The following is a 13,693-nucleotide window of genomic DNA, read 5'->3' on the forward strand; positions in this document are numbered from 1 at the left end:
TATTTATTCCCTTTGTTGCTTTAAGTACGTCACGAATTGGGTCGATTTGATGGGAAAAAATTTAGAAGCTGAGTATTCATTATGTTTGATGGCATTCAGGATTTTTACAGAATGGCGGTACTGTTCAACTCTGAAAATTGTAATTGAGACTGTCAGACTACTTCAATTCAACTTTTGAACCTTCTAAACTAACAATTCAATATAATTTTGTGAAGAAAAAGACTTATATTGCTTCACTGAAAGGAAAAATACAGTAATACAGGGTGTCCCATAAGTGGCACGTCACAGTGACACCGGAGGTAGGTCAGCTAAAGAGGGACCTAACCAGCCTAACATGACCCCAGTAAAAGTTGCATGGTTTTCGAGTTATTACCAAATTACGTTTTTTAGTGAATTTTCACCTTTTTTAACATTGTCAGGGTCAGAATTCTGCTGGAAAGCTCTCGAAGCTTATTTTTTTTGTTGTAATGGAATCTTAAATAGTTATTTAAGATGACATGAGTACGATTCTGTCAAAAAGTTATGTGGATTTCCGTAAATTAATGGATAAATCTTGATTTCAATTGCTAGCAAAACGAGAACTTCGACTTCGGACACCTGCTGTGAAAAAAAAAATCCTTGAAACAAAACGAGCAAGTAACATCAAAAAATTGGGCATTTTAGACAGATTTAGAAATGGTACAATACACGAATCTTATGCCCATAAAACTAGGTATTTTCATCATTTTACCGATGCCCTACTTAACTAAGTTGAAACTAGGAACCCCGCTATCAGGTAATTTTGCCGCTTGCTATGACATTACATTTGATACCGGGCTTTGTTATTATTTGTTAAAGTCACAATAGGAAAAAAGATGGATTAGGGGAAGCGAAAAAGGAATATTATTGAAAAAAAAGGTAAATTAATTAAAAACAGACTTAACTTTCAATTATTTATTTAATTCTTAAATCTAACTTACAGTAAATGTTCAAACTGTTTCCCTCGGACTCTAATGTTAAAAAAGGTGAAAATTCACTAAAAAACGTAATTTGGTAATAACTCGAAAACCATGCAACTTTTACTGGGGTCATGTTAGGCTGGTTAGGTCCCTCTTTAGCTGACCTACCTCCGGTGTCACTGTGACGTGCCACTTATGGGACACCCTGTATAATAAAAAAATATTTCCATTACCTATGGAGACCCTAGTAGGAAGTTAAGAAAGAAACCTGGCGACCCTAACGCTAGACCAAGACAGAAACAGAAAACCCAATCAATATACAGTCCATTCAGGAATTATTGACATCCCGGGTGGCTTTGGAAAATCGAAATTAAGTTGGTACTGGCTCATTCAGTAACATTTTGAATTGCAGATTTCGGGTTGGCATTGGAAATGTCATTGACAGGAGGTTAGATTTCAGTTTGTTTGTGTTATTGGTTTTGATCGAAGAAATTTTGAAACTTAAAAGTTGTATCAATTTCAAACACACATTGATTAGTTTATTTGAGTATTTCTCACAATACTGTTTGAAAAAAGAAGAAGGCAAGTCATTACAGCCTGGATTATTAGTGGAATCATTGAATGATTTGATTGTTTCCAAAAGCCGAGCCAAAAGCAACCAATATATCAGCCTGGATGAAATTTGACCAAAAAGCATATGGATTTTAATCAATCAAAGACAACATTACATAAACTTAATTGGTTACAAGTTCAAAACAGTTAATAAAAGGAAAATTCTTATTGATAAACAGAAAAATATAATAAGTTGAGTACGATTTTATGGTGAATATAGAGAATATTTGCAACAAAATGTGGAATTCATTTATCTGGAGGAAACTTAGTTATTTGAAAATGCCAGCATTATTCAACAGTGGACTCTAGAAAGAAAACATAATGTTTTTCAAGTATATTCAAGGGTAAAAGTAGAAGGAGCACTATTTTGAACGCTGGATATTTGGATTTTTACCTTGTTTTGACAGTGGTGATCATGCGGATTATATAAATCTATATCTCTATATCATAGACCTTATATCACATGGACAGGCCCTAACGAGACTTTCACGAAGAGTTCGCGTCAGGCTGAATATGAAAGAGAGAGATGCAGCTAGATGAGTCAATGTCAAAATCATATGACCAAAACATTGGACTTACGTTTGGAAAATCTTGAATTTTTCTTCTATTCTGAATGAAACTCATTGTTATTTTGATATTTTGGAATTCTAGCAATGTAAACGAGGGTTAGAATTGCTTGAAATCTTTCTTATATTAATCTATTTTCGACTATCAAAAGTTTAATTTTTGTTTGAGAATTTATGGAAAAAACTATAATAAATAATATTTTTATTATTTATATACCAAGAAAGGAAAGCATTTTTTCCTTAGGTATGTATATAGTCTTTTCTACTACTTTTAAGGTCGTCATTTTTATCAGTCAGGGAGGAAAATGGTACTTCTACTCCTGCCGGGAGGAAAACATTTTTCCTTCCTTCTTTAGGGGCGAGAATGAAGTTTTCTATTAAGAATATTAAGATAGTAGAAAAAATATATTTTTTATTATATCGCAACTTAAAATGAGAATAATTTTCATATATTTTTATCAAGTGAAAATCGTTATAATCGTTATGTTACCATTGAGTGAAGATGATCATTCTTCCAAATGTTTGGTTGGAATAATCAATTCAATATAGACTAATTCTTAAATATAACCATTTAAAGATCCAAAATGAAAGTATACTGCTTAGTAATCACCTATTTGTGTTGTTCTATTTTATTACTTTGGCTTTCGACAACCAAAATTCTAAGTACAAATATTATTGATGGTATAATGAAAAATCATTTTTACAAACAATTTTATCGTTTAAATACAATCAGTTATGTCTATTACATTTCATTCTTCAATTTTGTATTACTTCCAACTAGTTTAGTTCAAGTCACTTATCAATTTGATAATAGTAAAATCTTTCAAAAAATTGTTTCCAGATAACACAGGCAATTAAAAAAAAGAGAGTTTATGAAGAATTGTATTCATTAAGTTTTTATTGCTGTTCAAAATACATTATTACAATAAATGATTTGAAAAATGGTCCGACTCTAGCCTATCAGCGCATGAGGAAGAACATATTCGCAGTCGGATTTCTCACTCCACTAAGGAGGATATTCACTCTCCCAATCATTTAATATGCATGATATTGAAAAATATCAGGATTAAGCTCTACCTCTTCTTAGTTCTAAACTCCTCCAAATCTTGAAATTTATGGGTCTTCTTCTCCTTATCTCTCCAAGGATCAGTTATGATACATTCATTTTTCCTGAAAAATACATATCATAACGTTATAAGTTGTTGTTCTCATACGTTGAAAGTAATTTTCAACTAAATAACAATTCAAGATACCCATTTTCAGCCTTTCAGTGAATGGGCTTCTCTAAAGATGAATTTTTAAGCCACGGCACAGAATATGTTCCTCATTTAGTATGGCAATCTAAAAAACTGAAAATTTCAAACTATTTGAGCTTTAAATTTGATTTTTCTTGAATTGAACTTACATTATTATTGTTTAAATCACACCTAGTATCATAAGTATTTATGGACTTGTCTGTACCAAACCAACTGTTGTGTTCTTAAGATCAATAATATCATGTCTTATTTCCATTCTATGTCTTATTGTATCATTTGGTATCATGTCCCTTTCAGATTTTCTAGATGCTGTCCACTTCAGATCTGTATGTTATTATGTTCCTAACTATTGAGTAAATTTTTTCTTATTATTCACATTTATGTTTTTAATCGATAATATCCTATTTAACATTGAGATTATTGGTTTTCTTTAGATGTTTCTCTCAGATATTACTTCGTCTAGTGTTCCATTCTTGGAAATCCTCATTCCCAGGTTTCTAATTTCTAGTATTTCTAATATTAGTATTCAATCTGGTGGGAAAATCTTCCATGGCAGCAGCAGAGGATTTTGATATTATAAACAGTTGTACCGTCTCTGGTTGCCCCATCTCTTGCTGTTTTGTCTCTGGCTGGTCCTGTTCAATTTCTTTTGCAATAATTATTTATATGAATGAATAAAATAAGGGACGAAAATTAATAGATATTTCACATCCATAAAAAATAAACTATGTAATGTACCTTCAATATTATCTTCAAGACATTTATCTCCATAATTTAATCTCTCAGGCATATAATTGGAGAAACTGAAAACTGAAGGAATAACATCTTTTTTCAGAGTTTTTGTACCATGAATATTAATAAATCATGTTGATGAAAACGGTTGCTGCATATTTTCAACAAGGAAAAAGGGTTGAAATCAATTCTTCTTCAGCTTTCATCCACTGTTCCCTCAATTTGTCATCCTTTGGAAAACTGTGAACTGATATTTCCTTTATGTATGAATTCAGAGGGTATTAAAAGAAATAAATACTTACGAATGAAATTTCAACTTTTGGCTTTTTTCTATTCTCGCTGTACAATTGAAGGCTGCACGAGTGTGAGGCATATTATTTGAAAATTAGTTCTTTTGGTGCTTAATTTCGTAATAGCAGATGGATTCTAGAAAAACATGAGCTTTCGATTAATTTTCAAGATGAAATCGGCCTTTCAATAAGTTTCATGAACTTCACGGAATACTTACCGCTAATTCCTTTTATTAGAATGTTCAACACTTTTACAAATCGAATCAATCAAATTAACTATGTGTTCAATTCAGAATGAGAGAAAAATTAGCGATTTTCTGAATGTGAGTTCAATGTTTTGATCATATGATTTTGACATTGACTCATCTAGCTCCATCTCTCTCTTTCATATGCGGCATGCCAGAATTTCTCTCTAAGGGCCTGTCCATTTGATATTAGGTCTATGCTCTATATCTAGAGAGAATTATTTTATAATTGGATTGCTATTCCCGATTCAAGGGTAGGCAGCGCCCTCTTCAGCATACTTTTTCAGCTAAAGGTAAGATATTGTAAACAAAAATATTTTGAGTGTTATTTGTGAAGAAAGAAATATGATGGACAAAGAAAATAGTGTATTCCTCAGTTTAACTGAATATTTCCGGTATTTGAAAGCAACTCCAAATAATAGGAATGTGATAGAAGGTGAATTCATTCTAATTTAAGAATAATCGTCCATTATCTAAAAAACAAACATTTTAGGAGAAGCGGTCTTGAATGCATGTAATTATGTGTGGGAATATAGGTAAAAGTATTAGTATTATGCTTAGAATTGTTCGGCTTATGCTTGCAGACTTCAGCCCTTTCAGCAGATCCTCATGAAATCAGAGGAAAAATAATAACAACTAAAGAAACTGCAACAATATCAGCTTTCAGCTGTTCTTGTAAGGCTGGATTAGGAGGCAGATGTAAACATATATCAGCTCTACTCTTACATTTTACCAGGTTGTATAATTTTTATTTATTTTATGTCTGAATCAGGACTTCCAATTGAACAATAATATAGACACAATATAATTGTTGGTTTTTTGCTTTTCCTTTGGTTTTTATCATTTCAGAACTGACCTCCTCAAATTGGAAAATATTTCAAGCACTGATATCAAATGCTGGTGGAAAAACGAAAAAAAAAGAGACTGGAAATAAATATAAAGCACTACCTCTTCTAAAAATACCCTGCCTTAAGGACAAAGTCCCAAAAAGACCCTTGATAACATCTCAAGATGAAGAAGAGAAGATATTAGAAATATTTTAATTGCCAGATTGCCTTCATCGAGCATTGCAATTCATAAGTAGGTAATAACTTTCATGTCGTATGTAATACTGTAATGAGTGATTTTCAGGACTAGGTTATGTAAGGTTCCGAATGTGGAAGGATCTTGCATGAAAATATATGGAACCATTATCAGAAATGCAGAAAATTCCATTTTCATGCAGAATTTTTACAATTTTGGGTCTGAAATTAATTTTAGATGCACTCAATGTATCAGAAAATACAATAAGTTAACTATGTTTGACAGTATTGATATATGTGTATCGACAATGCAAGATAGAGGTCAATGGGAAGAAGAAAGGAAGTATAGAGTTACTGGCTCACGATGCTACGACTTATATACTTTTTCGAAAAATGATTGGGAAGAGAAATGTAGTAAATATTTTTTTCCCAAGCATTTTTCGAATATCTATACAGAACATAGCATTAAATGCGAGCCAATGGCCCGAAAAGGTTTCAGGGTTTTCTATACAAAAAATAGGTCTTGTGATATGTAGAAGTGAACCATGGCTGGCATATTCTGCTGACGGAATTTTGTTAAAGAATGGCAAGCCCTATGGTCTTTTAGAAATAAAGTGTCCATTCAAAGGTAACAAATTCTTCATCAACATCTTGAAAATAATATTAAAAAAAAAATATCTTTATATTTCAGCAAAGCAAGCCTCTGACTTGGGGAATTGTAAATATATTATAAAAGAGAATAATAATTATGAACTGAAAAAAAACATAAATACTTTGCACAGGTGCGGGTGGGAATTGCAATCCTAAATTTAGACATTTGCCACTTTATTATTTATTTTTCAAGCAATAATTCATTCATTGAAATTAAGGTGCCCTTTGATGAAGAATACACATATAATATGTTAACTTCTTTGAAAAAAAACTATATTGAGAAAATGTTACACCATATTTGTAATGAATAATTGAAAAATTAAAATATTTTTTTGAAATAAAATTCCAGTTATTCTATTTCCACTTATTAAATGAAACGGGTTCTCTGTTTGCTCTACTGTTGCATCCATAAACACAACAAAACACCTTTGATTTCGTTATTTTAGGGCAGTAATCACTATCCATAATGTTGAAATAAATATTAGATAAATGATGAAACTCTAGAACACAACTCTTATAACTCCTCGAACACTAAAATATAAAAATTTAAAATGCAGAAATGCACGCCGTCAAAGCTTTCACTCCTACCGTACCTTAAGCCGATATTACAGTTTCTTCCGATAGGTGGCTTGGAGATGAACTTGAATCGCTAATACAAAGTCTTGGCATTGCATCTATAGTTTATTTATATTCTATATTGAAATTAAGTATTGTTATATCTGTTTTTTGTTCTTCAATGAGTAATCTAAAAATTCCAATTGCTGTATAGAATTTTTACTGAGTATTTAATCGAAAAATATATTCAGAAGAGTAACTTCAAGAATTTTTTCACCTCTTACCCAGTTGAAGATAATAATAGAATGCAATAAAATTTTAAAATTCACAAATTAAAAATAATTTCATGCAAAAATGCTTTTAGTGAGTGAGTTAATGCTGTTATGGGCAAAATAATTTATGTAATTTAATAGAAACTAGTAAAAAGCATTTCAATAAAAAACAGAAAACTCGAGTACAAATAGTACCTATATTTTTCATACAAGTTTAATCAATAATTCATGTCATGAACAGTTTCAATAAATAGTGACTTTAGAGAGTAATTTACACATCGGCTGATAAATTGATTCCAATTTTGAAAGTAACAGTACAACTGTGATGTCAAAATTTTTCATATACTAAATGGATTCTTTGAATTTTATTTCTGTCTTATTATGATACGGCTCTTCCATTCACTTAGCTACACTATTTAAATTTATCAACCAGATTTTTCTGTTTTCTTCACCAGTTTAGACACCACATTAAAAATGATCCATAAGAGTTATTTGATAAGAATGTTGCAAGCAGGTTGGTATCCAGTGTCCATCAGTAATGCAACAATTTTTGAAGAGCCTTTGGTGAAAAGGAATATGCATATTTTAATGATCTTCAATGGGATCTTTCATGGGCGACTCTTAAATGAATAGATATCTCTTCATTGGATTTCCTTGAAATGAGATAGCATTTCACTATATTTTTACGTTATATAATATGAATTTCAATTTATGAAATCATGACTGTATGCGTCCCTTCGTAATAATCGTAATTTCGAAAATTCAGGATCTTTCGGATACAAAAATGATGAAAATAATTTAAACTGGTTATTTCTATGATGAACCATAGCAATTTTTAGTGATATTTTTGTAACCAGAAATAAAGCCGCGACTAGACGTTCATGGCCTACTTCGATGTCAATAATTCCTGAATGGACTGTAAAACATCGAACAAAATGTAATATTGCGTCTCCGGTACTGCATACAATTAAAAAGTGAACGTAAGCAATAAATTACAAAAATAATATACGTCGGATATTATGATATTCGAACGCAATCTAATCTCTAATTTCCGAATTATCTGCAGACATTGATACTTTCTGCAATCGAAGCGAATGGTTAAATCTGATAATCCTAAAGCCAATTAATTCCAAACGATAAAAACCTCAATAAAACGCTCGATGCTATTACAAATGGCGAAAAAGCCAAGCAGCAGTTCTGCTGAAACCGTTCAATCCTTCTGGATCGGCCATATCCTGCTGGAACTATCAATTTCTGCTGGAGTTCTTTATTCCTGCTGGAAGTATCGATTCATGCTGGGATGTTCATTCCTACTGAAAGTGATAATTCCTGCTGGAAATTATAACCGCTGTTATAACGTTAGACCAAGACAGAAACAGAAAACTATTAATTCCTGTTGAAGTTCTCCATTCCTGCTGGAAGTAGCCGTTCCTGCTGACATTTATAACTGCATTTTCTTCAATTTCTTTTTTCGAGCCGAGAAGATTGAAACGCCAAAGAAACACATTACGTTGTAATTCGATATGATTGCCTGCCTCCCTTACATTGTACGCAGGTTCTTGAGTTGGTTTTGATTTTGAAAAGTCGCAAAATGGAGTACAGTGAAGGCTATTAAGTGTAATAACTGGTTTTGAGAATACCCACACGGTTTGACGTTTTAATGATACAGTCTCAAGAATGCGAAGAGTGCACGAGTTGGCAGAATGTTGCAAATTTTTTTTAATTGCTGATCGCACTCAATTTAGTAGGAATCACTGATGTAAATCTTCCTAATTACAGAGGTACGACAGTAAAATGGAGCAAAATTGAATTAGCCGCCGTGACCTTGGGATGTAATGCAGAAAAGCTGATCATCCTTATTTGTTTTTACTGAAAAAAAATTGAGAGATTTCATGACTCAAGAACCATTAAAAGTAGTGCTTGAGGTTGAAATACTATTCAGTACTTGCAGATTATTAACTTTCAGTTCAAATCTTGAACATAACATAAGAGGCCAATTGAAAAGTCCCCGGTCTACCATAGTAAAACACATTTTTTATCAAAATTCGATTCTATTATTCAACATAGTTGCCTTCGAGGGCCTTCCAACTTTTCGATACCATTTTTGTAGTACTATTTGTCTTTCGCTTCAAAAAGGCCTCAGTTTCGGCGATTACTTCTTCATTGGCGCTAAATTTCTTTCCAGCGAGCACCCTTTTGAGGTCTGAGAACAGGACAAAGTCGCTGGGGGCTAGATCAGGCGAATACGGTGGATTCAGAAGAAATTCGAAGCCCAATTCATGCGATTTTGCCATTGTTTTCATTGATTTATGACACGGCGCATTGTCTTGATGAAACAGCACCTTGTTTTTCTTCAAATGGGGCCGTTTTTTAGCGATTTCATCCTTCAAATGATCCAATTACTCTATATAATAATCGCTGTTGATGGTCTGGCCCTTTTGGAGGTAATCAATGAATATTATACCTTGCGTATCCCAGAATACTGATGCCATAACCCTGCCAGCTGACTGTTGTGTTTTTCCTCGCTTTGGATTCGGTTCATCGTGTGCAGTCCACTCAGCTGACTGTCGATTGGACTCCGGAGTGAAATGATGGAGCCATGTTTCATCCATTGTCAAATATCGACGCAAAAATTCAGGTTTATTGCACTTGAACAGCTTCAAACACTGCTCAGAATCATTAACACGTAGTTGCTTTTGATCGATTGTGAGTTCGCGCGGCACCCATTTTGCACACAGCGTTCTCATGTACAAATATTCGTGAATGATTTGATGTACACGTTCAGATGATATCTTCACAATATCTGCTATCTCAATCAACTTCACTTTACGGCCATTCGTAATTATTTTGTGAACTTTTTTTAATTTTTTCGTCGGTGACATCCTCTTTTGGGCGTCCACTGCGTTCGTCGTTTCGGTGCTCATTTCACCACGTTTAAACTTAGCATACCAATCAATGATGGTTGATTTTCCTGGTGCAGACCTCGGAAACTCTTCATCAAACCAAGATTCTGCTTCAACTGTATTTTTTCCCTTCAAAAAGCAATATTTTATCAGCACACATTCTTTTTTTTCATCTTTTCTCATTTAACAAGACTAGCTATACTCACAACGTAATATCTCACAAACTAATGGTCGGACTGCTGTCAAATTTTGACCCGTATCGTTTGAAGGTTTGGAATAACTAAAAATCATATGGATTCAATACTAGCACCGCCATCTGTGCATCATACCGGGGATTTTTCAATTGGCCTAATAGATCTATTAGTAACGCGAATTTGTTCCCTTCGATTATAAAGTTGACGTGTCATGCCGTTTTTATAACATTTGTCTAATTTTCTATTTATTGGATCAACATCTTTTCGAATGTCTCACTCCGGTATCTAGATTCACTTTCTTCCCCTAAAATTGCCCGAAAATAACATATCAGTCAAATTTCACAAATTACTCTACTCTAATGGTTTTCTTACGACCAAATCGAATTGTAATGAAGTGCATTGCAGCCAGCTGAATTTAGGAAATATTAAATTTGTATTCAAACCGCAACGTCACGTAATCCCAGTTTAACGTGAAATGAGAATTGAAGACACGAGAAATAAATTGTGTCAATAACGAAGTTTGGCAATTCACTATAAATAACTGTGACCAACGTTTTCAACGAAACGACTGAACATCACGAGGTCGTATAATTTTTTTCGGAACATTTATCTTCCAGAAAAATTAGCCATGCAAGCGGTTTTTGTGTCGTCGGCAGAAAGTGAAATAAAACGTAAAGTGTCTTTAAAGATTTTTTTCGTCTGACGTCCGGCAATCCCAAGGTTTCTGCGAGTCTTGGGAGATTTATGCGTTCGTAAAACGTCAAACGTGACGTTTTAATGACTTTTCTATTCGTTTTCTTCATCAGTGTGGATTTTGTGAGGAGTGAAACTGCTTGTCAAAAACGAAAAGACCAATCATTGTTTGAACAGTTTGAAAATTGAGAGTGAATTTACTTTTATTGAAATGGTTGAATACGATGATTTTTTCGTATTTTGCAGTTGGTAACACCTACACGTTTCACATTGACGGTTCCTTCTTAGAACACGTTATATCTAATTGCCATAGTTGACGTTTTTGTTGAGGTTTTTTCCCAGCATCCAAGCTTTGTTTTAAACTTCCCAAGCCGAATATTTCTATAAGAGACAGGAAAATGTCGATAAAGGGACATATTTGGGTTGCAAATTGGTAATCGAAATAAAAAGATCGTAGATGTCATACAATAAGCTGAGGTATTTGTAAACATAACGCCATCAAAATATTACTCGATTTGTGTCTGCATCATAAAGTTATTCTCGATTAAACATGTCAGCTTACGAGCCAAATTCTCATCCTTTGCGATAGGTTTTAATTTTCTGATTTTATATGAAGAAATCTGCAGCAGAGGCTCATCGAATGCTCTCAAATACCTATGTTGAGGCCGCTATTATTGAAAGAACGTGCTGAGAGTGGTTTAAACGCTTCAAAAACGGTGATTTTGACGTCGAAGATCAGCATGGCATTGGAAGGGAGAAGGTTTTCGTAGAATTGGAGGCATTACTTCATCAAGACTCGTGTCAAACGCAATAAGAATTGGCAGGAACATTGGGAGTGACGCAACAAGCCATTCCAAAACGCCAAAGTGATGGGAATGATTTAAAAACAAGGAAATTAGGTGAAGTACGAGTTGAAGCCGAGAGATGTTGAACGGCGTTTGTTTGCTTGGGAACAGCTGCTTGCAAGTCGAAGACGAAAGAGATTTCTGCATCGCATTGTAACTGGATACGAAAAATGGGTTCATTACGATAATTCCAAGTGCAGAAAATCATAGGGATATTCCGGCCATGCTTCCACGTCGACGGCCAAACCGAATATTCATGGTTACAAGGTCATGCTCAGTATTTGGTGGGACCAGCTCAGCGTAGTGTATTATGAGTTATTGAAACCGACTGAAACAATCACAGGCGAATGTTATCAGACGCAATTAATGCGTCAGACGCAGTAATTCAATTATTATTCAACATTTCACTAAACATTGTGTACTTCACTGATTGGATTAAAGGATTAACGATAACAACAAAATAATTAACTGCAAGTATTGCGTTTTTTGTTATGTTTCAGAATTTAGGTGACAATTTCAAAAAATGATATTAGTATTATTCATAAATGATTCAAATTGAACATATCATTAGTTTAAATTTTTCATTTCTAACAAGTATTTTTACTCTGAAACAAACGCCAAACAGTATTTATTCGGTATATTCACGAATAACACTGACCTATCTTCGCATTTCTACGTGAATGTCACTCTGGGCCACACTGTAAACAAAATCCACCAGATAAATATACCTACACAACTGTATAGCAAAGGTTTCAATATTTTTTGTCCACCGTAGTATTTTTCGAACGTTACACCTTGATGATCTTGATTCTATGGTTTCTCACAGAACCAGAATAGCGGCTAAGACTGTTGTTAATACAATTGCACTTCATCGATGAGAAAAAATTTCCAAGGTCACAGAGAAAAGCGAAACCATCGACTAAACCTTCAATCACGTTCTTCTAGCCAAGTTTAATGAATACCCGGTAAATACCTGAAATATGTAACATTACTGTACGATTGGCATCGCAAGGATCAGTATATTTAGTGTAATTGCATCTTTCAATCGTTGAAATGAGAACTTCTTGAGAATATATATAGAATTGATGATGATTCTTCAGACAGTATTTCTTCTTTGCTAATGGAGCTTGGCAAAGTTTCGTTTCCTTCGAAGAAGTGTTCTAATTGAGGAGTCTGGTGTTTTCTTGTGCTGTTTTGACGGGAAATAATTCTCAAATGACACTCTTGTTCAATTTTATTTTCAGGATAATGACAATTTTAGAAGTCATTATTAATGACTGCTTCTTTCACTTCAATCTATACTCGATACTACAAATGTTCAGTTCAAAAGAAGAAGAACAACAAAGAACTTTTCATATTATATTGTCATTCTATGGTCAATGCCAAAACCCTGGTTAGTCCCTCAAGACTGCCATTTCAATTACTTCATATCTTCTGAATAGACTTTAACATTGATTAGGTTGTCTAAATTTTTGTGGCCAAACCTAAATATTTCGAATGGGAAGAATGTCTTCAAACTGACAAAATCGAGTATCAGACAGTATTAGAAATATTTTTTGACAATTCTTATATTACCTGTGTTCAGGTTTTGCCTTTCAATTATGGATATATGCTTCAACAACGTTTAAAAATTGTTGTAGAGTATCTTTCCATGATTGAATGCCATAACCTACTAAATATAACTGACATAAGAAATGTCGAAGAATAATACAGTGTTGCTATTATAACCATTTTAAATTATCAATGAATTGAAGTTAAATCATTTTCAATAGAAAATCTCTTACTTGTTAGTTGTTATGTTGCCATCATAACCAGTTCAAATGCATTATTTCTATTGAAAAACCATTTATAATGAAATACGCAAAAATTGAAACTAAAAACTCATTATAATTCATAGTTATTATCTCCCTCAGAGTAAT

At 33.3% G+C, this 13,693-nt stretch overlaps 1 protein-coding gene and 2 long non-coding RNA genes across 4 annotated transcripts in view; 2 read left to right on the forward strand and 1 right to left on the reverse strand.

Annotated features, from left to right (window-relative positions):
• The window catches only part of LOC123680044, a 225,248-nt gene that overhangs the window by 4,250 nt on the left and 207,305 nt on the right, over window positions 1-13,693 (forward strand). The gene's annotated exons all lie outside the window — the stretch shown is intronic.
• Window positions 2,822-4,815, reverse strand: LOC123680046. 2 transcript variants are annotated; one of them, XR_006747481.1, is made up of 6 exons: window positions 4,613-4,815; window positions 4,407-4,530; window positions 4,111-4,351; window positions 3,522-4,018; window positions 3,370-3,479; window positions 2,822-3,286 (listed from the first exon to the last, which is right to left on the reverse strand). It is a non-coding gene; the product is annotated as an uncharacterized LOC123680046 (long non-coding RNA). The 2 variants fall into 2 exon arrangements; XR_006747480.1 differs by having other exon boundaries at window positions 3,370-3,465; window positions 4,613-4,808.
• On the forward strand, window positions 4,931-6,603 carry LOC123680045. The gene is made up of 4 exons (XR_006747479.1): window positions 4,931-5,075; window positions 5,133-5,719; window positions 5,771-6,289; window positions 6,353-6,603. It is a non-coding gene; the product is annotated as an uncharacterized LOC123680045 (long non-coding RNA).

Source organism: Harmonia axyridis, chromosome 5, assembly GCF_914767665.1.
Source record: "Harmonia axyridis chromosome 5, icHarAxyr1.1, whole genome shotgun sequence".
Classification (NCBI taxonomy): domain Eukaryota; kingdom Metazoa; phylum Arthropoda; class Insecta; order Coleoptera; family Coccinellidae; genus Harmonia; species Harmonia axyridis.